Below are 20607 nucleotides of genomic sequence, written 5' to 3'. Positions count from 1 at the left end.
TTTTTGGTCAGGTGATTTGAGACTGTAATTAAAAACAAGAAAATTTTTAGATTTAAAATAAAAAAATGCAACAGGGAAAAAACCTCTGAGCATAACTGTGTAAGATGTTGGCATCACTCCAAAATGCATTTTTAATTTAGTGGGTTTTGCCATGAAGGATTTAGACTAAAAGCTGAACAGAATTTCAAGGAGGAATGTGAACAGCAAGAAACCGTTAGCCCTAAAAGTTAGGTTTTTCTCAGCAGGATCGGTTACTATTCTAAACAGTGTTTAGTCATCAAATCAGTTTGAGGGGAGTATTCATGATGCTGCCAAATAACCAATGCAGATTCAATGTGTGTATCTTGTGTGGCAAGTTAATAAGCATGTTTATTGTTCAGTTTTTAAACCAACTGTTAGGTCTGGCATCTTTAAAAACTAGTGTTTACAGTCAAAGTCAAATCACCAGATCCCAAATGACTTAACTGGATGGTTCCAAAGTTCAAACTGGTTTCTGAGACAGAAACATGGCAAAATACTGGCAAGGGGCTTTCTGAACACAAGAGGTTTTGACATCTTGCAGTCGAAATCCCCAAACTGTGACATGGATTACCAACTCTGAGCACAAATCTTATCCTAATTCAATCTCAGAAAAGAATATTAAGACCAACTGGGTCCTCAACATGTGGCAAATTTTGAGAAAGGTCTCCCTGCATCAGCCTTACTCTCACACTGCGGTTGATGACCATCTCAATAAATAGTCAGGCTGGCTTTAGAGTATGAGCAGCCAAGAGTGCTTGCAGGACCCTGCTGGGGAGTATGGACCCATTTTTCCCATTGCAATACCTTATTTTTGATACATTTCTTAACCCCTGCATCAGGAGCCATGAGAAGTTGCTCTCCGTGTGGTTGAAGCCAGTGTGGTGTGTGGGAGTTTCCTTATTGCATTTGGTATCTTCTATGAAAGAACTGAGGGTCCAAGAAGGCATATACTCACCCAAAGCAACTTCTTCATAGTTGGCAAAAAATTACTTCTGATTTTGTTTACAGTTTTTATCCTTTTACTCGTGGGTCCTGAGAGTGACTCCTGCTCAGGGGGTTGCTGGAGCAAATGGTTTTCCTTCAGTTCTGTTGGTCTGCAGGCAGGACCATGGTGTCCTACAGCTGCCAGCAAGACTGGGAGGCTGCTGGGAGCTTGTCCAGGGGGAGGGGGAGCTGCCTGAGGATGCAGATCCCAGCTGGCCTGGGGCTGTCTTCTGCCTGGCTCTGTGAAATGTCTCTCCAAAATGTCCTCTTCAAAATCTTCTGGAAAGAAAACATGCCAGAATATTTTTACTTAACAGGAAAAAAAAATAGGCTTTATGACTCAGTGCTGCCTCTGAGGAAAAAGTCCCCTTGCCTCCCCCACCTTGCATGGTTCTGAGTCACAGTGACCCTCCCAGTTCCTGCAGGAGCACCCCCTTAAGGAAGCATCCATCAGAGCTTTGGCACTGGTTAATCCCCCTCTTACATTACCTGGTGTTTTGTTGGCAACCCAGTAATTTCTCTCTGCCTCTTCTAACAAGCTGGCTACTGTTGGAGGAATAACTTCTGCAGCTCCTGCCATCTGGAACAGACTTCCTACCCTGCTGGTTTTGGCCTTTACTCATTTCAATTCTGAGATGAAACAATATTCATCTCCCTTGTCTATGACTCCTCACTTCTCCCTAGTCTTGCTAGTATTATATAGGTATTATTTATCCTAGTAACTGCTTGACAGTGGTCACTTGTTAGTATAGGCTAAAGAAAAGAAAGCAAAGTATTTCCAGTCACAAGCTGGTATTTATTTTTTGGTTTTTATTTTTTCCTAATGTGGTGACTTTCCCTAGGCAGTCTTCTTTTTGTGGCTGAAAATACTACTGCATGATGCCTCCTGAAATATGATTAACATTAGTTTGAATTTTTGACAAAGCTTAATCAAAGTCGCTTTCAACCATTTTTAATTATGTATGCATGAGAAAATATACACATTTCTGCTGTGGAAAAAATATTGTCACACATCCTCATCCCACTATACATTCACAAACACATCAGATGGCTCAGATGTTGGTAAAGCTGGAAAATGGGATATCAAATTAGCAGAGAGTAACTTTTATGGACTAATTGGACATATAGATCAGGGAGGGATCTAGTACTATGTCTCTCATGAAGAAGAGAGGATTTTTTTTTTCTTTACTTTTCCTCATATCACAAACCTGAGAAATCAAACATTCCCAAGTTGCAAGCAAAGCTAAGCTTGCACTAATGAGAAAGCAAAACCCCAAGTATTCTGGAGAGGGTTTAAGCCCTCATTCTTCCAGTCACAAAGAAGGCTTCAGCACTGGGGTCAGGGAGATATTTCACGAAAGGTCTACTGCAGAGCCTTGAATAACATCCTCAGAAGTATGGGGTAATAGCCTCTGCTTGAGGCACTCATCCTGCTGTTTTCTTCTGCTCTTGCCATTCTTCTCCAGCCACTGAACAAAGATGGGTCTTTGTCCCATCACAACTTTGTCTCTTGGATTTGAAGGAGTGGGCAATTAGTCTTTGTGAACCCATCAACAGCATTCTTCATCAACCACATCAACCTGGCAAAGTCCTGCTTGCTCTCCCGACTTAATAAGAATGTCAGAAAAACACATTTCAAACTGAGTCATGAGTGACACTCATTGCCACATGGTACCATTAAGGTAAATTATTTAATAGGATTAAAAAATCTAAATTTCTATTTATTTATTTGGGCACCAGGCAGTGACACTGGATAGGACTGAGAAAAGACAGAAGGCACAAAGGCTTTGGTGGGTGAAAAGCAGCAACAGCTGATGTGTTAGGATTTAGGAACCCTAATTGTGGATGCAAACCCATTTATAAAAGGAGCTGTGTGAACATGGAAAGAGCAGCAGAAGTGACCTGAGCTGGTGAGATGACAGGGATGATGCTCTGAGTCTGGGTTCCTCCAGCTGGTGATAACGGCAGGGGCTGAGCAGCAGCAAGCAATATTTAAGGGACCTGTTTTGGGGGAAAGGAAAACTTGTCTGGAAAGGGTGTAACTGGCTCCAGGCAAGAGGGAATGATGGCAGCAGTAGGAGCGAGCAGAGTCCATCACTGACGGAGCAGAGGGCCTGGGAGCTGGCGCAGAAAGCAGCATAAAGAGGCAACTACAGGGAAGCTGAGCTGAGAAGAGCCTTGTGTTTGAAGAGAAGAAGCCTGAAGGAGAGATTTGATACTTCAGGGCTCCTCTTGGCCTGGAAAGCACAAGACCTTATTGAGTAATTGAGCTGGGAACCGCAGGGTACCACAGGAATGAACCACCCGACCCTGATGGCTTTGCTTGATTTTTCGTCTCCCATTTGCTGCTCCTCTGTGTTCCTCTCTCATTTGACTGTGGTCGATTTGTGGGGTTTGTTTTTCTTTACTTCATTCCACCTTTTCTCTTTCCTTTTATGTTCTAAATTGTTATTCAGCTGTTTTGATTTAAATTATGTTTATGTACAGTTACTCACAGCTCTGACTGTTGCCTCCTCCCTCCTGCGACTGTCTCTGATGCTTGCACATTCGCTTTGGCTCCTTTACAGCAGATGCCTGGAGCAGTAAATGAAAGCAGCTCTTTTATCACTGAGCCCTTTCACCTCCAATTTTTTTATTTCTTATTAAGGCTCCAACCAGTCCTGGCTTTCTCTTCAAACATAGTACACACAACTCAAAACAACAACAACAACAACCACCACAGCCACCAGAATCCCAGATAAACTGGGAAATTATTGGCTCTTCTAAACCATCCCTCATCCCTCTCCCCCATTTTTCAGCAGAGCAACACTACTACTTGTGGAGGGTGTTACAGGGACCCCACTGTGGCACTCTGAACACCACATGTGGCCAATCTAATTTAGCCCATGGCTAAACAAATCCCCAAACGTGGAATAAACCTGCTTATGTTATTAACAAATGCTGTGAGAAAATGTTTAACTCAGCTCTGTGAACCAGAAGCTGGGGAAAAAAAAGGCTCATCATTTCTTCCAGGGCACAGAAAAGTAATTATGGTCAGCAATTCACCAAAATGTGAATATTCAAATATGTATATAATTCAGTGTTAAAGAAAAATAAGGGGAGGGGCATTTTCTTTTATTGGAGATTGCAAATATCAGCACTAAAAATCTGGAGGCTCCTTGAAGATTTTCCAAGAAAACTGGACAGAAGCAGTTCAGTTTTGAAATGAAAGCCTCTGTGCATCCTAAGGGATTTGTGGATTTTTCATGAAAAGAGATGTTTTTCATAATTTTGAAAAGAGATGCATCCCCCCATAAATCCACCAGCAAGAATGCCCTTCTACAGATGAACTGTGTATGCCAGTGTTTGAAAGGAAGATGAAAAATGCCATCAATGTTAAACACATTACTAGTTCAGTGAAAAATAGTTTGCTGGGGTAATTTTTATTATTGTTATTTTTAATCTGGACATTATGCTACAATGACAAGGGGGGAAAATAGAAAAGAAAAAAATACCATATTAGAAAAGATTTCCACCAACATCTAGTTTAAAAGACAAATATGACCAGCTTTACAACAAAGTGTACTCTACAGCCAATGGATACTTGACTCAGGAATTGAACTCACAAGTGCTTACTCATGTGAGTTGCCTTTCTCATCCTCACCTCTTCTTTCTCTTCAGAGACCTTTGCTTCACCGTGCATGGAGATAGTTTCATCCTGCATTTGGAGTGAGCTCTAATAGGTGAAGAGTTACAAGATCTGGATCCAGAGGTTCAAACTTGCAATAACAGCAAGATAAAAGAGCATCACAGCTCGGTATGCTTGGAATGTTATCGAGAAATAAGTAATAAAGAAAAGACATGTTCAAGGAAGCATAATAATAGAGTAAATACAGCCAGTTAACATGGATGAATTTCAAAGAGGGAAGAAAGAAAACATCATGTAAAGAACTGCATAACAATGGATCTGAAAGATATCCAAGTAAGAAGGAAATAAGTCCTGTCCCAAACATTACAAGGCTTCTGCCTGTCATTATGGAAGATTATGCTACTATTCAATTACATAATGGATGCTTGTATAATTCATCCAATTGTAAACAGATACTTCAAAAATCAATTTTATCCCACCCACAAGAACATAACTTTTAGGAAAGAACCACTTAAATCTTTCTTACTTCTTCCCTGCCTGTACAGCTTATGTTTTTCATTCACCTGACTACAGAGTTTTCTGCATCCTTTCTGACCAGCACCAGAACCCTCCCAGACGACAGATTGGAGCATCTGAGAAACAGCATCCTCTGCACAGCTGGATCTCAGGCTAAGCAGGACCACGCTGTTGAAAAGGAGCCCAGCAAAGTCTCCCAAAAGCCCTAACCTAAGGAAACAAGATAAAAGAGGGTCTAGGCAACAGTCCCAGTGCAGAGAACCCAAGGACTCATATAAAAATAATAATATAAATAATAATATAAAAACAATTTCAAGAATTGGTAATTTTAAAGGCCTGAAGATTGCCACATTGAATACCTTTCCTCAGGCCCAAATGCAGGGAATGTTGGAAGTTGGAAGCAATTAAGAGAAAGGAAAACTGCTTGGAGTGCTCATTCCCAGGGCCAACAAAAAGAAAAAGAGAACTGTAGCCAAGTGCAAGCTGGTGTTTAAGCACATGTCAAGCAGAGTTGTGCTGAGGAGCAGGGGGTGCTTCAAAGTGGCTGCTCATGACAAGGTCCTTCCTGTAGGCTTTACACATGCCCAAGCATGCAGACATGAACAAGACAGAAGCCACTAGAGGAGACAGACAAACAGAAAGCCCTCTAAAGATGGACAGGATTCAAGAGAAAATAAGTTGACCCAGCTGAGCTCAGCTCTATTAATAAGGGATAGCTAAAGGCTAAACAAGGGGGAAAGCAGGGGATTATCAATATATAGATTTATCATAGAGGCTGAATTATTAATTTCATTTTTAAAAACATTTAAGACACACATATATGTGGCAATACTCCATTCACATATATGAATTTGAGTGAAATGCACTGATTATTTGGGGTAATGCTGTTGCAGAAGTCACAGAAGATAAACTATTTATTGTATCTTAGTAATTTTATGTCACACATCTCTCATTCAAAGTTTTAAGTACTGACTTGTTCCTCTACCTAGCAAAGTGGAAAAACACCAGTTTTCCTATTCTCCACTGAGAAGCAGGTAACTTTCTAGGGTCACACAAGAAATATGTGGCAGGGAGAAGAATTGCTTTCACCTTTTCTGGGTCACTAGCCAGTGCTGCCATTTCCCATCTATTCTTTCTCTCTATCTGTGATCAGTGTTTTCTCTTATAAGCTGTGGAAAGACAGGGACAAAATGCAATAGTTATCTCCTCCATAGATGGTGGCTCTATTCAGTTTCATTGCTCTAAAATGCAAAAAAAAAAAAAAAAAAGTATACAGAATTTTGAGGAACGATCAGTTAAAAACAGAAAAAAAGATTGGATGCATTAATCATACTGTTTTTTAAGAGATGACTGGCAGACAGCATAGGACAAAGAGGATCCTTTCGAAAGGGATTCCTCTCCATCCTGTGTTTCTAAATGGTAATGGTCTCTAACTATATGTCAACTCTTTCCAACTTCATTCATCAAACAGAACCTCTAGAGAGACCATGTTGATCCCCATGGCTATAAAATTCCCTCAGTGCTGTAATGATCTGAAGGTACAAAAATTCCATGGAAATAAATCCCAATTAAATACCCATTAACAACGATGGAAAGATCACTGGGGCTATTAGAGGCAGCCCTAAGACACTGTAACCACACACACAAAATTGTCCGGATTCTTATTTATCTGCTTTAATCACTGTAGTGCAAAGAAAAGCCTTCCTTATATTTCAATAGCTAGTGCTAATTTATTGCAACTGAACTCAGCGGCATTTTCATAAGGCTTAAGTACTTATTATTTGTATCATGGTGCCAAGTAGCAGTCTCAATCCAGATCATTCCCTTTTTCTCAAGTTGTAAGACAAGCTGCTTCTTCCATCCTCCAAAGCAAGAAACAGTGGAAGATGTAAGACCCTGATTTCACCTACACAACACAAACAACTTTTCCCATTTTACTTGGAAGGCTGTGGTAAAACCTGAGCATGCTTTTGCAGAGTTTTAACTATAGGAGACTCCCCTTTAACAGTAGGATGCTTTTAAACTTGTTGCTGATAATAGGCTTGGATCATGAGTATGCAGTGCTGGCTGATTTCTGCCATGGCCCAGAGATTTAACACAGAATTGAGTAAGCAGATTATTTTTGAAATGCCTACTCCCATGTTGCAGTTCAAACACAACTTTGAGCATTCAGACATATCTGATCCCAAATCCAGCAGTGCATCATGTTCCCGTGGAAAATATGACAAGAAGACAGTCCTCAACCTCACTGGCAGTAAAACACCATTCAGGAAGATGAGCAGAGGGCAGCACCCACACAGGTTTGACCTTTTTATTTACTGATATTGCAAAGGCAGTTTCCTGCTTCACCTTAAACCTTTCTGCCTTATATAAGCAAAAGAACTCCTCACCAACCTGTGAAAATATACACCAAGCAAAAATCTGGGCTTTGCAACTTCTTCAAAACTTCACTGCAATTATAGCTGCAGACCCACAAAAGTCCAAATCCTGAATATTCCTGATATTCAAATAGGCTGTGCCATCCTAACTACACTATCACCTAAGAAGAGATGTGATCTGTGTGATACACTCTAGTCCAGGTTTTGATCTCAACATAGCACACAGAGAACATCGTTGAAAGTGACATGTGATATCTTACTGAATTCTGGCTCAGGGAAATTGCCAGTACTTATCTTGCTTGACCAGAGTACAGCCTTCAAAGCAGCAATCACGAAATCTTATTACTGTACAAAGATTGGAATTATACACTGGTATCTGTGGTTCACACTTTTTTGATTGGTTTAGTCCTTACCTGGCTGGGAGATACCAGTTTCTGTCTCTAGGAAACTATTTCTTGGTGCTGCCTTCTTTCTGCCAAGCACCTCCCTTCTCCAAAGGGGTATGCATTACATATGGCTTCAACAAATTTTGTCCTAACAGGTAGAAGCACAATTTACTTGTTTTCCCTCAAAATCTGAAAGGCCACTACACTCTCTTATCCAGGTGACATGAAATTAAAGTAAAAAACGAATGCTTTGCAAGCACTGTTAAAAACTGGAACCTGTGGCTCTCTATTTTCATTCACTGCATTAAAACACTTACTTCCACTGCAAATAATGGACTAATCAAATTAAAACTTCCTCAGGAAAGCAAGTGGTTCTGACCTGGCCCGTGTACTTTTCACTTCACACTAATAAATCAATATTTTCCTACTGTTCTCTGCCTTTCTTCCTGCAGGTTACCAGTAGTCTCTTTGCCCAGTGCTATTGCCTTTGTCAGCTGGATTCTGGCTTTTCCTTTCTTTTTGCTGGCACCTGTTTTAAAGGTCGCACGTAGCTCCAGAAAACACTGTCCATCAACTGGCTGCATTAGAGACTCCTGTTTGCAGGGCTGTTGCATCCCCTGGTGCAAGTTTCTGCCCCAGTGTTCACAACTGGAGGGTTTCATGCATCAGTTTTGAAAGAATAAATCATTGTGTACCCCACCTAACCACCTTTAGCTTATTTCTGCAAACCATCCCTTGGCCGACATTTCATTAAATAAGAAACCCTTAGGTTTCATTCACAGCCATATAACAGGCCTGTAGAAACCACAGCAATCAGCTCCAAGAAACAAGGTCTTAAGAAACTGTGTCACATATGTTTAGTGACTTTCAATACATTTTGTCATTTGGAAATGAGGACAAGCTAAGATTACATGACCAATGTTTCCTTGCAGGTACCTCAGCATTACTGAGGCCAAAGGCTCTTTCAAGCACCAGATTAGAAAATCAGCTTTGATCAAATTCTGAATATTAAAAGAGACCAAATCCTAGAGCTGGACACAAACCCTTGGCTTTTGCTTCCTACTGAGAACGCACTCACAGATGTGAGGGTTTTAGGGAGGTTTAGTAAGATTGATAATCCAAATTTAAGAGTTTCTAGAGCAAAGACTTTTAATAAAATCTGTGAAAACTGAGATACAGTGCTGCTGGTAAAATAAATAAACTTTGCTGAGCTTCTCACTGTAAACCCTTGATTTTTCCAGGGTTTAGATTCCCCTAAATGTAACTGTTTGGGATAGATTGTGTTTACCAAGTGTCCATTTCATACTGATTTTTCTTGTGCAAAGGTTCAATCAAAATTACCTAACCAATAACCTGAATGGGCTGAGGAGGATCTGCATTTCTTTTTCTACTGTAGTAAGTGTCTTTCTGGATACTTCTCCTCCAGTATGCTCTACTGAGTGCCAGGATGCTCCCTGGGAACAGATGCACCCAGGTGGGGTTATGAACTCACAGACCTGTTCCTTTTCTTACTGGTGAAAACTGGGTAAGATTACTTTTTTTCATTGCAGATGGAAAGATACCCAAACGTGACTGTGTTGAGGATCTTTGAAATGTTACAACCTCCAGAATTTTTCATGGAGACTCATTAGACACTGGAGTTTGATTCTCAACAATTCCACTGCACCACTTGGTTTCCTTCTCACCTGAGTCTTCCCATCCTGACCAGGTTACACAGATGCTGAAGAATAATGAAGTGTTTTTCCATCTGGTCTCTGTGGCCACCTTTCCCCTGCCCTAAAGGAAATGTTTAGCATTGGAATTAATGCAGAGTACTGGAAAATCAGGGAGCGGGAGGGGATTTGTGCTGTTGGGCTGAAGCAGTAGAAATGCTGGTAGAGGTTCCTGGGAGGGTGGATGGAGAAGGTCAGGTTTAGAAAAGTAGGTACAAATTCAAAGGAGTGCTTAAAAATGAGTAAAGGTGAATGGCTGGGTGCTTGGGAGAACATTGTAGGCAATAGGAGTTCTTAGCTTCTGTAGTCTGACAGAAAGTAGCAATGAACACACACAGACAAAACAGCTTGGTTAAATTAATACTAAATCCAGGAGAGATTCTTGAGTCAAATCCTCTCTTGTGCTCTTCAAGCCCTGTCAAGTGCCTGAAGAGACCTGGGACTGTGGGAACATATGACAGCACTGCCAGCACATTGAGCCAAGAAGTGCCTAAAGTATCCCCAGTGTGATTTAACAGGGAAAGCAAGGGGAACAGGGGAAGTTTAACATCCCCACCCTACATGCCCATCACCCACCACTGCAGACTCCTTCCCTGGAGGTGCTCAGAGGACTGAGCACAGCTCATTGCAGCAGTGATAGCTGCAGTGCCACCTCCCACAAAATCTGCAGCCGCAGCCAGCAGTGGAAGAGACCAGGCAAGAGCTGGCACACCCCAGCTGGGTTTCCTCTGCACTCTGCAGCACAGGGGATACATGCTCCCCACAAGGACACTGCTCAACTCCAGCCACAGTGCAGAGATTCTCTGCACGGGGGCCGGTGGAAAACACCAGAGGGGACAAAACTGCAACCAACGGATTTGGGATCTCAGTGAGCCATGGGAGCCCTTGACTTGACCCCAAATCCGTTGATGTTCTTTGCATGAAACAGTCATTGAGCAAATTTCTTCAGTACCCCGGCCTCATTTGATGAATAGCAAGTTATACAGTATTTCATTGCAACACATAACTCCATTATTGCTAAGAGGCATGAGGTGAAACTATAGATGTTCCTTGACTCCCATCCTATTACTAGTATGAGACAAAATGATACATGTGCTGATAAAAGGATTTGAAATGGTGGTCTGTGTGTCAGAAGTGCCAGTACAGTCAGAATTATTTTTAAAAGATTATATTAAAGCATAAATTAAAAGGCTATCCAAAAAGAAAAGTACATGACTTCCAATAGGGTATAACATCTATCAAGGTTTAGCATACACTGTGTAGTTACCCTTAATGGGCTCAGTCTTTCTCATAGATTATTCACATATTCTGTGGGAAGTCAGGCTGGATCCTCTTTCTATCCCCTGTAAACCACGGTTGATAATATCTTTCCATTATATTCCTAAGGTGTAGCTATTTCATTTTTACCCAAGGGATCCCAGAGCTATTGTGTAGTCCCTAGAATGCTTTAAAACAATTTGTCTGTGCAGCAATTCTTTTTTATTCCTCCCCGTTGCACAAAATCTCACATTTTCTTAATTTGATCACATGAAATGTTTGGGCTTGACTACTGAAAGAAATTACAGTCTTTAAAGGGTAAAAAAAAACCCCAAATGTCTTGCGAGGTTACGTGTTGTCTGTGTAATGCATGGACAAACAGTGCTCGGACAATCAATTGCTTGATTAGATACTAATTCCCTGTGGTTTATCTAAAAGGTACACAGTTCAGCCTTTTAGCAAGGTGAGCCTTAAAAGCAGCACATAAACCTGGACAAGCCAATAGAAAAAAGTAACAATACTAATACAATGAAGATGTCCAGTCTTCCTGCAGAGGATTTTGCCCCACAAATACTTTTATTTTTTCAATTTCTTTTTCCACTGGGATTTCCACAAATTATACAAATAGAATATCTGCTGGGAGAACAGTATTCCAAATGACTGTTAACTGCCTAAATATTGCCTGTAAATACATTTTGGCTTTGTTATGCCTAATAATGATTCATTACTGAATCATTCATTTCTTTATTGGATATGAAGAAAAATTAACAAAGCAAGTGGGAGTGCTCTAGACTGAAACGTCTGTTATCTTAGGTTCATTGAGGTTGTTTCCCTCTCATCTTGACTTCCCAGAAAAACTATTTGCTCCTCCATGGTGTCAGGTTTTAACCCCAGCCAGCAGCCTTTTGCTCACCCCCCAACCAGCAGGATCAGGGATAGAACTGGAAAAGTAAAACCTGGAAAACTTGTGGGTTGAGATAAAGACAGTTTGTTAGGGGAGGAAAAAGCAATGCACACAAGCAAGGCAAAGCAAGGACTGAATTCACTGCTCCCCATGGGCAGGCAGATGTTCAGCCATCCCCAGGAGAGCAGGGCCCCATCTCGTGTAACAGGGACTTGGGAAGAGAAATGCCATCACTCCAAATATCCCCCCTTCGTCCTTCTTCCTCCCACTTTGTATGCTGAGCATGATGTTATTTGGTCTGCAATACCCCTTTGGTCCCTTTGGGTCGCCTGTGTCTCCTCCCAGCCCTTGTGTCTGGGAAGCCAGCTGCCCTGCCTCTGCTCGGTGATGCTGGTGGCACTGGTGACCAGGCCATTCAGGCAGGGACATGGTGGCATGATATTTTCACAGGAACCAGCTCAGGTTCCCTGTGCAAGCCAAGTTTTCACTTGCTGGGCTGGGGCTTCTGCATCCTGAGATTGCAGAGCCAGCAAGGACAGGGCTGGCTGTCAGGTCTGGAAGGTTTCTGTCCCACATGGGAGGTTTAAATGCTGTTGTGGCTTTCTCCCCTGCCACATCTAGATCCTAGAGGGGCTGGTTGGGAGCACTTTAATTACAAGGGTTGCAGCATCAGCAGTCTCCAGTGTGGCTGGTGGAAAGCATCTGACCAAGCCAGCTGCAAGCTCAAAGGCTGAATCCTGATGTGTTAAAAGGGCTTGGAGCTGCATCTTCTGTAGCTGCCCTAATTCCCTTTATCTTCTCCCAGAGAAGAGCTGATGTTCATCCTTCTGCCTTTCAGAGTTTCTTTGTAAATCTAAAGACCAAAAAAATCTTTACAGCAGAACCTACCACAGTCTAATATTGCTCATTAAAAAAAAACAAACTTGAAGAAGTCTTACCAGTTAGTTTCATCTAACAACCTTCAAGGCAACAGGTATTAGTCACAAATGCAATTATTATTATATTTAACTGCATTCTGGTACCTATAGCTCTGTGATTTTGTGTTTATAACAAATAATAAGAAATAAAATAAGACATAAAAGAAAAAATAAATAAGAGAAAAAAATAAATAAGAGAAAAAAATAAAAGTGAAACCCTATATTTTTCCTTTTAAGGCAGTGAAAAGGGCATGGACCTCTATAAATATTCTTTAAAAAACAGAGCAAAACTTCATTTTCTTCCTCTTATATCTCTCAAGAATATATCTTGACTGAGAAGAGTCTGTTTGGAATGAAAAACAACAAAAAACGTGGCCAAGAGCAGGAACACCTCCTGTAAGAAGTAGGAACTGAAGTAGCTTTTAATAATACCATGCAGCCAAAAGCTCAGATCAGAACTTCAGCTTGCCTAACCCCAACTTAAGAAAATCCCAAACCTGAATCTTCTCCGAAACTGAACCATACAACAAGGGATATGATGTCACCATCTAAGCCTCCTGGCTTTCAGAGCTTGTACCCAATCAACAGGTCTGGGTGCTGTGTTGGATGTGTTAGTGGGATAGTGCTAGTTCAGAACAATGAAACCTCTTTGATGAATAGAATTCACACTGGTGCTGAGGGCTGATATTGGACCTGCTCACCACTTAATTCCCAATTAAGCCCTCAGGCTCAAGTGACACCTATTTGCCTTGTGCTGACTTTCCGCACAGGGGTGAATTTCATTCTGTGTGAGATTATCCATGCAATGCAGCCCAAGATGTAAAGAGGAATGAGAAATATCTCCCTCCGTTTCCACAACATGTCCCCGATTTCCTCTTAAAATGTCTCTGCTAATTGCTTTCAAATGCTGGCACGTAGGTGCTCTTTGGAGGAGGCACTCATTCAAGGAAAATGTGCAAATCTCCAGGGTTGATTTTGGTTTTCAGAGAACGGAGTCCCCTAAAACAAATCCTTAAAAAAATAAGAAGTTGCTATTTCTCTAGTGAAAGTATCTGAAGAACAAGACATCTTTTTTTTTTTTTTTTTTTCAGCCTGACAGACTGAAACATCAATACTGAGGAACATTTGTATGTAATTATATAACTCATCCAGCTTTTCCTGATTGAGCGATATGGCATGCAAGCCAAGCTCCAATGTACAATAAAACAGACTAAATACTTATTGCCAAGATTAGCTTCAACTGCTGTTGGGGTTTCTTTGTGAAAAGGTACTTTCAAGTCAGCTGATGGCTACATATTATTGTCCCACTAAAAAGCATCACAAGGGCTAAGCACTCCAAACTCCTGCTATTGCAATAATTTATTCTTTTTGCTGATCTAAAGATCCAAAAGTCCTCTTCTTCTCATCATAACTGACTTAACAAAAATCTCCAGTGACAAATTGATTTTTTTCAACCTGCCAAGTTCCTGTTGTAGATTTAAAGTGAAACAATCTTTAATTTATTCTTAACATTTAATCTCAATAAAACACTCAAACAGCAGCTTCTGCTGGCATTTGGAATGCAGCAGTTTGTGGATGGATTCATTTCTCTTTGTCTCTTTACACAATAGACAATACCCACAGTTTACCCAGTAACATGGTTCGCCCCTGAACTGATTTTACCATGGTTTGGATTATGATATTTGGGCCCTCTCATACACAGGCTCACTGAATTCATGTTAGGCTAAAGCTGTAGATACACCAAAAAATTAATCCAGTTTGGTGTTGCCACTTCATCAGCCTTAAATCAGTTTGTAGGGGAAAGCTGCTCACAGAAGCAAAGCCAAACCTAAGGAAGTTCAGAGTTTTCATCTCTCATTTCTACAGGACACCCATCAGAAGGTCAGTCCTGGGAATGAGCACTAGATGTGTGGATCTGTTCCTGTAGCCCAGTGTTTCAGGAACGAAATCTATTGTCAGCTACAGAAATACTATCCAACCAGACACACACACACACACGAGTGAATATTCTCTGCTCCTCAGAGTCTCTATTGGTTTCTGACACGGCTCCTCCACACAGTAAGAAAGTTCACATTTTGCTGCTGTTTAAGTGTCTAGTGCTGCCAGCAATGCTGCCAGCATCAACTCTTCCTCTCCACAGAGCCTTTCATAACTATAAAGCACATTTTTTTTCTTCCACCCTAAGCTTTTTTGTTCACCATTGGCCAAATAATGTTGATAATAATCCCTTCAAGGCAAAGAAGTTTACAAGCATAAAAATTACCTTTGTGTCTTGTAAGGCAACACAATCTCTAGCTCCCTGTGGTCATTTGTCATAGGAAAATGAAAGTGTTTAATGGTATTGACCAATGCCACATGCTCAATCATCTTTTAGAGCCCAAAACTTTCGGTCATGGGTTAGATATTAGCCAGCCGTGCATGCTACATCTATATAAAACAGAGATCTTTAGTTCAAATTTTCCCCTTTAAAAAACATGTTCATTGTTCTGGCTTTTTTCAAATAACTACTACTAATTACTGTGTGTATGTAGTATTTTTTTCTGACATAACCTCTCACCTCTCATAGAAAAGCCACTTGAGAGGGGGGGGAATTGCACAAGGGGCCTTGCATCTCTTACCAACCATTGCTGACCTTCTCAAAGGTGATGGTAAAATCCTGTCCAGAACTACTGGTATACCTGGGTGAAAGGTGCACAGTCCTTTCAGAAAGGTCAGACAAGAGCTTTTTTGGCTATAGCCAGACATGAAAGTGTTAAGGTCAACATAACGAAGATGGGTCTGCAAGTTCTGAGTTTGAGCTGAGGAGGAAACCACTGAGACTACTGCCATCAAGCTGACCTGTTGTGTCTCCTAGTTTCTTTGCAGTTCTCCATCTGTCTCTGTCCATCTGGTGACCCTTGCCTTCTACTTTGGTTGCAAACTCTTGAGGATTTGGGGCTTCTGGCAATTAGGGACTTTTGGGGCCTGTATTGCACTTGGAACCAGTCCATAAGTCCTAGTCATGAGTAAGGGTCCCTCATGTGATGATATTGGTGATAGTGATGGTAGATTTGCCATCTTTTGGGAAATCCTGATGTTGTGATTATTTTCTCTTCTGGAACCAAAAGCATATATTTCACTCACAGAAAGGAATTTTTTTTTAAAGGAATATTTTTTTAAATAATGAGCACTATCAAGTTATTTAATCTGAATTATACCAAAGATATGTCTGTTAAGTATGGCATGTAAAAACACCAGCATAGTATTAACAGTTGTCAATATGACCTAAGAGTCTAAATAAAATTAATTGAATGCCAGTGACATAGCAGACCTTTTTATCCTTGAAGTAAGGAAAGATTCTGTTTTACTGTAACAAAATGTTTCAGGATTACTAAAATAAAATTATAGTGTCACAGTTATTTGTTTCAACTTCTTATCTTTGAAAACATCATAAGAGTTGACACATTCCTGCAAAATACTTCATAGTATGAAGCCTTGCTTGTCGGATAGGAAGATGATCTTCAGAAAAGCTCTGCTCAGAGAGTTTAGATTTGGCCAAATGCTAGAACTCTGCATAATGAAATTATGAGAGTACTTGCATTTCATAGAACCATAGAATGGTTTAGGTTGGAAGAGACCTTAAAGACCATCTAGTTCCCACCCCTCTGCCATGGGCAGGTGCACATTCTACTAAACTGGGCCTGACGTTTCAGAGATACTGAAGATGAATGTACTGTGAAAACACCAAGTTCACTATTTCCACAAATGCATGGAAACCAATAACAATTTAAAAAAAAAAAACCAAAGTGGGAGTGCTGGGCTCAGAGAAGTGCTTTGAATTCATTATCCTCAGAGGGCTTCACAAAAGCACTCAGAGTCATTCTTTGAGCTCTCCAGCATCACAGTCTTGCCTCGGCGTGCAAGTCATAACTAGATAATTTTCTTATCTTTTTGTATTAAAAGAGAGAGAGAAAGAAAGATGTAGCAAACCCAAACTGATTCTAATCCAAGAACCTTTTCCATCTCCCATAAAATATTCACATTCTTTGGCCTTATTTATAAGTTTATATTAGCAGACTAACACCATAAATAACAGCCCTATTTGAAGCTGGCAAAAAGACAAACCACATCTGTGAAATGTGGCTCACCTCCATGAGTCCAAAGTAGGCTGTGAAAATACAACTGACCTGATTCCATGAGACAGCCATGACAGACAATGTGCTGGGCACCAGGCTTTGCCTCTCAGGGCACTGCTGCTGCAGAGCTGCATAAGACTGGGCATGTCTCCTTTAAAAAGGTGTCTTAGTTATAAAAGTGATGGAAGAAAAGGAGGCTCTAGATGTCTGATCCATCACAGTTTCCTTTAGAGCTCTGGGTCCCCACACAGATGGCAAAGGGATGTCAACACATTCAGAAGTGTGCGTATATATATACACACACACGTGAGTGAGCTGCTGCCCTGCTGGATTTCAATAGCCCAGCTTTATCTCACTTGCTTTCTGAGCCACATGAACTGCTCTCTGCAGAAATACCGAGGTGTAAATTTGCAATCCATCAGCTGCTCCACAGTAACCGTGTGAGCTTGCAAGCCATGATGGATGCAAGGCAGCCCAGCCCCTGCTCTTTGCCAGTTAAGCTACTTCATATTTAACTTACCACAGGCACCTCATGGGGCCATGTGCAAGCACAAGTCACCACAGGCCAGCTGATGTGCTGTAGGTTTGCACCATATTTCACAATTTGCTGGAGCAATAGACAGCTGCGGGGCATGAAAGGGATAAAGGCAGCAAGACCAGCCCTGGGCTCAGGTTTCCATCCAGAACAAAGCCCATCAGAAGGTATAGCACATTGTGGAATGAAACAGATAGGTCAGGCTGAGCTCAGATATGCTGTGGTGTGGGGCGGGAGGGAGCTGATGTGAAAGAAAAACAAATCTGCCCCCCAAAACCATTATCCAGCTCACTATGCAGTATTATAAACCTTTAAAGTCCCTTTCCCTGCTCATGTCTTCACCTCCACCCAGCTTTGCCTCCACAGGTCCCTGTCACAACCTGTCGTTGTCCCTCTGAGAGCCATGTGGGGACAGCAGTGACTGAGAATTGCAGCTGTACGGTACAATTTTGATTGCAGAGCTGAGAATCCCTCTTGGATGTCCCATTTGTTTATGTGGGCATATTCCAGTTTAGTCATCCAGCTACCAGCCTTGGTGGAGGAACATTCCAAAACATGGAAGATAAGGATACCCCTGCTGAGACATGTTCCAAATATCCCCAAATTAAATGATAAATGTAAAGAGTTTAGATACAGTCCAAAAAACATGGAACCTCAAATCCTGAGTCTGCTGCTCTTGGCCTTTCAGAGTGACCCAAAGGAAAGCCAAATTTTTATGAGTGCGATTGCTAAAACAAAATTGACTGGAGGTGTTGCCTTAGGCCCAGCTCTGACAGATTTCAGGCACAAACATTCCCTGACAGTGAAAAAGCCTTTTCAGGTGTCTCAAGCCAGGCATCCCAAATCAGTGACCACTTTTGAAAATAAAAATATAGGTCTGGGAACCCATTCCCACTAAGTCTTGTTTATGTGAGTGCACAGCTACAATGGACTGCTTGTCTGTGTAATGGCCAGACTCTGAGTAAGGATTTGCAGACTCAGGCTCCTAATCACAGTCAGTGGAATCCTAGCTCTAATGAAATCAAGGGAAATTTCTCTTTGACTTCAGCTGGGACCTGGGTTTCACCTTCTGTGTTCCCACCTACAAAATGTGATTAACCAGGCAGCTTTTCTTCACCATAATGTTGGGAGGCTGTAGTCATTAGTGGCTACAAAGAATGATTTTATTTCTTGGGATGGAAGCTGCTGTTGAAATCTAGAATATTGTTAATCCAGCTTTTTAAATCATGTTGCTTCTTGAGCATTTTGCAAACAAGCAAACAAAGTGCCTGAAGCTCCCCAAAATAAAATAACTTCACCTTTAGCGCTTGAACTTGGAAGTACCATATGTCATCCTGGGAGTGCAAAGTCTGCTTTTCATGAGCTGCAAAAACTCCCTGGGGGAGATCTGGGGACTGCCAAAAGTTCTTTGGGGGACTCTCTTTTGTACTGAAACTAGGGAAGGCTCAGCGGGCTTACCCAGCTGCTGGAAATTCTTCCACAGACACTGATGTGCAGCGCTGTTCCAAAACAAATATCTGCGAGTCCCACACTTCATCCATCTGTTTCACATTTCAAGGAGTTAGTGTTCCACACACAAGTGTGTTAAGAGACTGAGAGAGCAAGCTGGACCAACAAAGGCTCATTAAAGAAGGGGGATTGGAGCCGGGGGGGGGGAAGAGGAAAAAGGAAGGAAAGATAGAAAGCAAGCTATTTTCCAAATATTTTATACAGAGCCACTGGGCACGGTTAACATGGAGCTGGCAAGGCCAGTGAAAAATCAAAGGATCTCTCCTCTAAAACTCCTCTGAAATATAAAACATTAAGTTCCAGTTCAGAACAATACAGAGACCTCAAGCAGAAGCACATTAATGTCAGGGGATAGTACAAGTCAAATGTATCCCTGATGTCTAATCAACTGTAGAGCAGTTATGCCAGGAATGAAGGAAGCTGCAGGTTCCTATCACTTGACCTGCTTTCTGCTACATTTAAAGTCATAAAAGATAGCTAGTGCTGACCAATAAAAATTAAAAAAAAAAAAAAATTCAGGGGCATTTCTGAAATTCCCTATGTCTGATCCAAACTCTTCAGACTTTTGGAAACCTAAGTGAGCTGCTCCGCAGCTTTTGTTTTCTGTAATTGTCCCCCACACAGTGCACTGTGGGGACTGCTGAATGCATTTCATACATTTTTTGGCAGCAGCATTCCGTGTTGTGTTAAGGGTTCATTAATCTGCTTGCCACTAGGCCCCTGTGAAAAGAGGAAATTGTTTCACACTTGCTGAAAGACCGAGAAAAGAGTTTAGGGAGGAAGGAGAAACAGATTAAATGGGAAATACAAGCAATGGAGAGACAGGTTTGGGGCAGTGCTTTGTCACGTCTCGGATCATACAAAGGCTAATATGTGAACTCGTGGAATGTGACAGACTTTTGTTAAGGGAAACTGTGCTACTGTGTCATTAATTAACCCAAGACAGGAGATTTGGCTGCAGCTCATCTCTGCACAGAGTATGTGAGCTGAAACAATCAAGGCCCGTTTCCAGGCTAGGATGGCAAAGGAAATGAGGGGGGCGTAAGAAAGATATTAGTAAAAGGAGCAGGGTTTCAGTAAACTGAAATCATGAATCAAAGAAACAATCATTTCAGAGGAGAGAGGCCACTGGGCTGGGAAGAAATTATTTTCCTGAGAAAGGCAGGGTGGCACTGGCCCATGCCATGTCTGCTGAGTGATGCCCAACAGCTCGAATATGTTCACCCAATTAACTCAGTCTGGACTTGCTGTGTGGTACCCAAGGCATTCCTGCAAACAAGGCTTAGAATTAAACACCCTCAAGGCCTGAAGATACATTTCATCTCCCAATATGCTTTCTAAATCTTAACTAACTCCTTGGCACACAAAATGGTTGGAAAGAGCATAGAGTACTCAGGTTTCACACTGCTGTGGGAATGTGGATGGCTGAAAGGAAAGACCAGGAGAAATGTCCTCCCAACCTGACTTAAACCTTGTGGTCAGCAGCAAGTCCTCTGCAGAGACAAAAGCAAGAGCAAGAGCTGTTGTCACCACTTTCCACAGCAAAGAGGTCTTGGGGAACAGTCCTCTGGGTCCCACAGATTTGGATGCCTTTGGCATATACATAAGGGTTTCAGGATCAGGACCAGTTCTGTGCTGAAGCACTGTGGATCAGACATGCAGTAAGGATGACATATAGTGTTTTTACAAAAAAATAAACAAACCACTGTGGTTTGAGTTTACAGACCTATTAAGCATACCCCTTA

Source organism: Anomalospiza imberbis, chromosome 8, assembly GCF_031753505.1.
Source record: "Anomalospiza imberbis isolate Cuckoo-Finch-1a 21T00152 chromosome 8, ASM3175350v1, whole genome shotgun sequence".
Lineage (NCBI taxonomy): Eukaryota > Metazoa > Chordata > Aves > Passeriformes > Viduidae > Anomalospiza > Anomalospiza imberbis.
Note: the sequence above shows the minus strand (reverse complement) of the source record.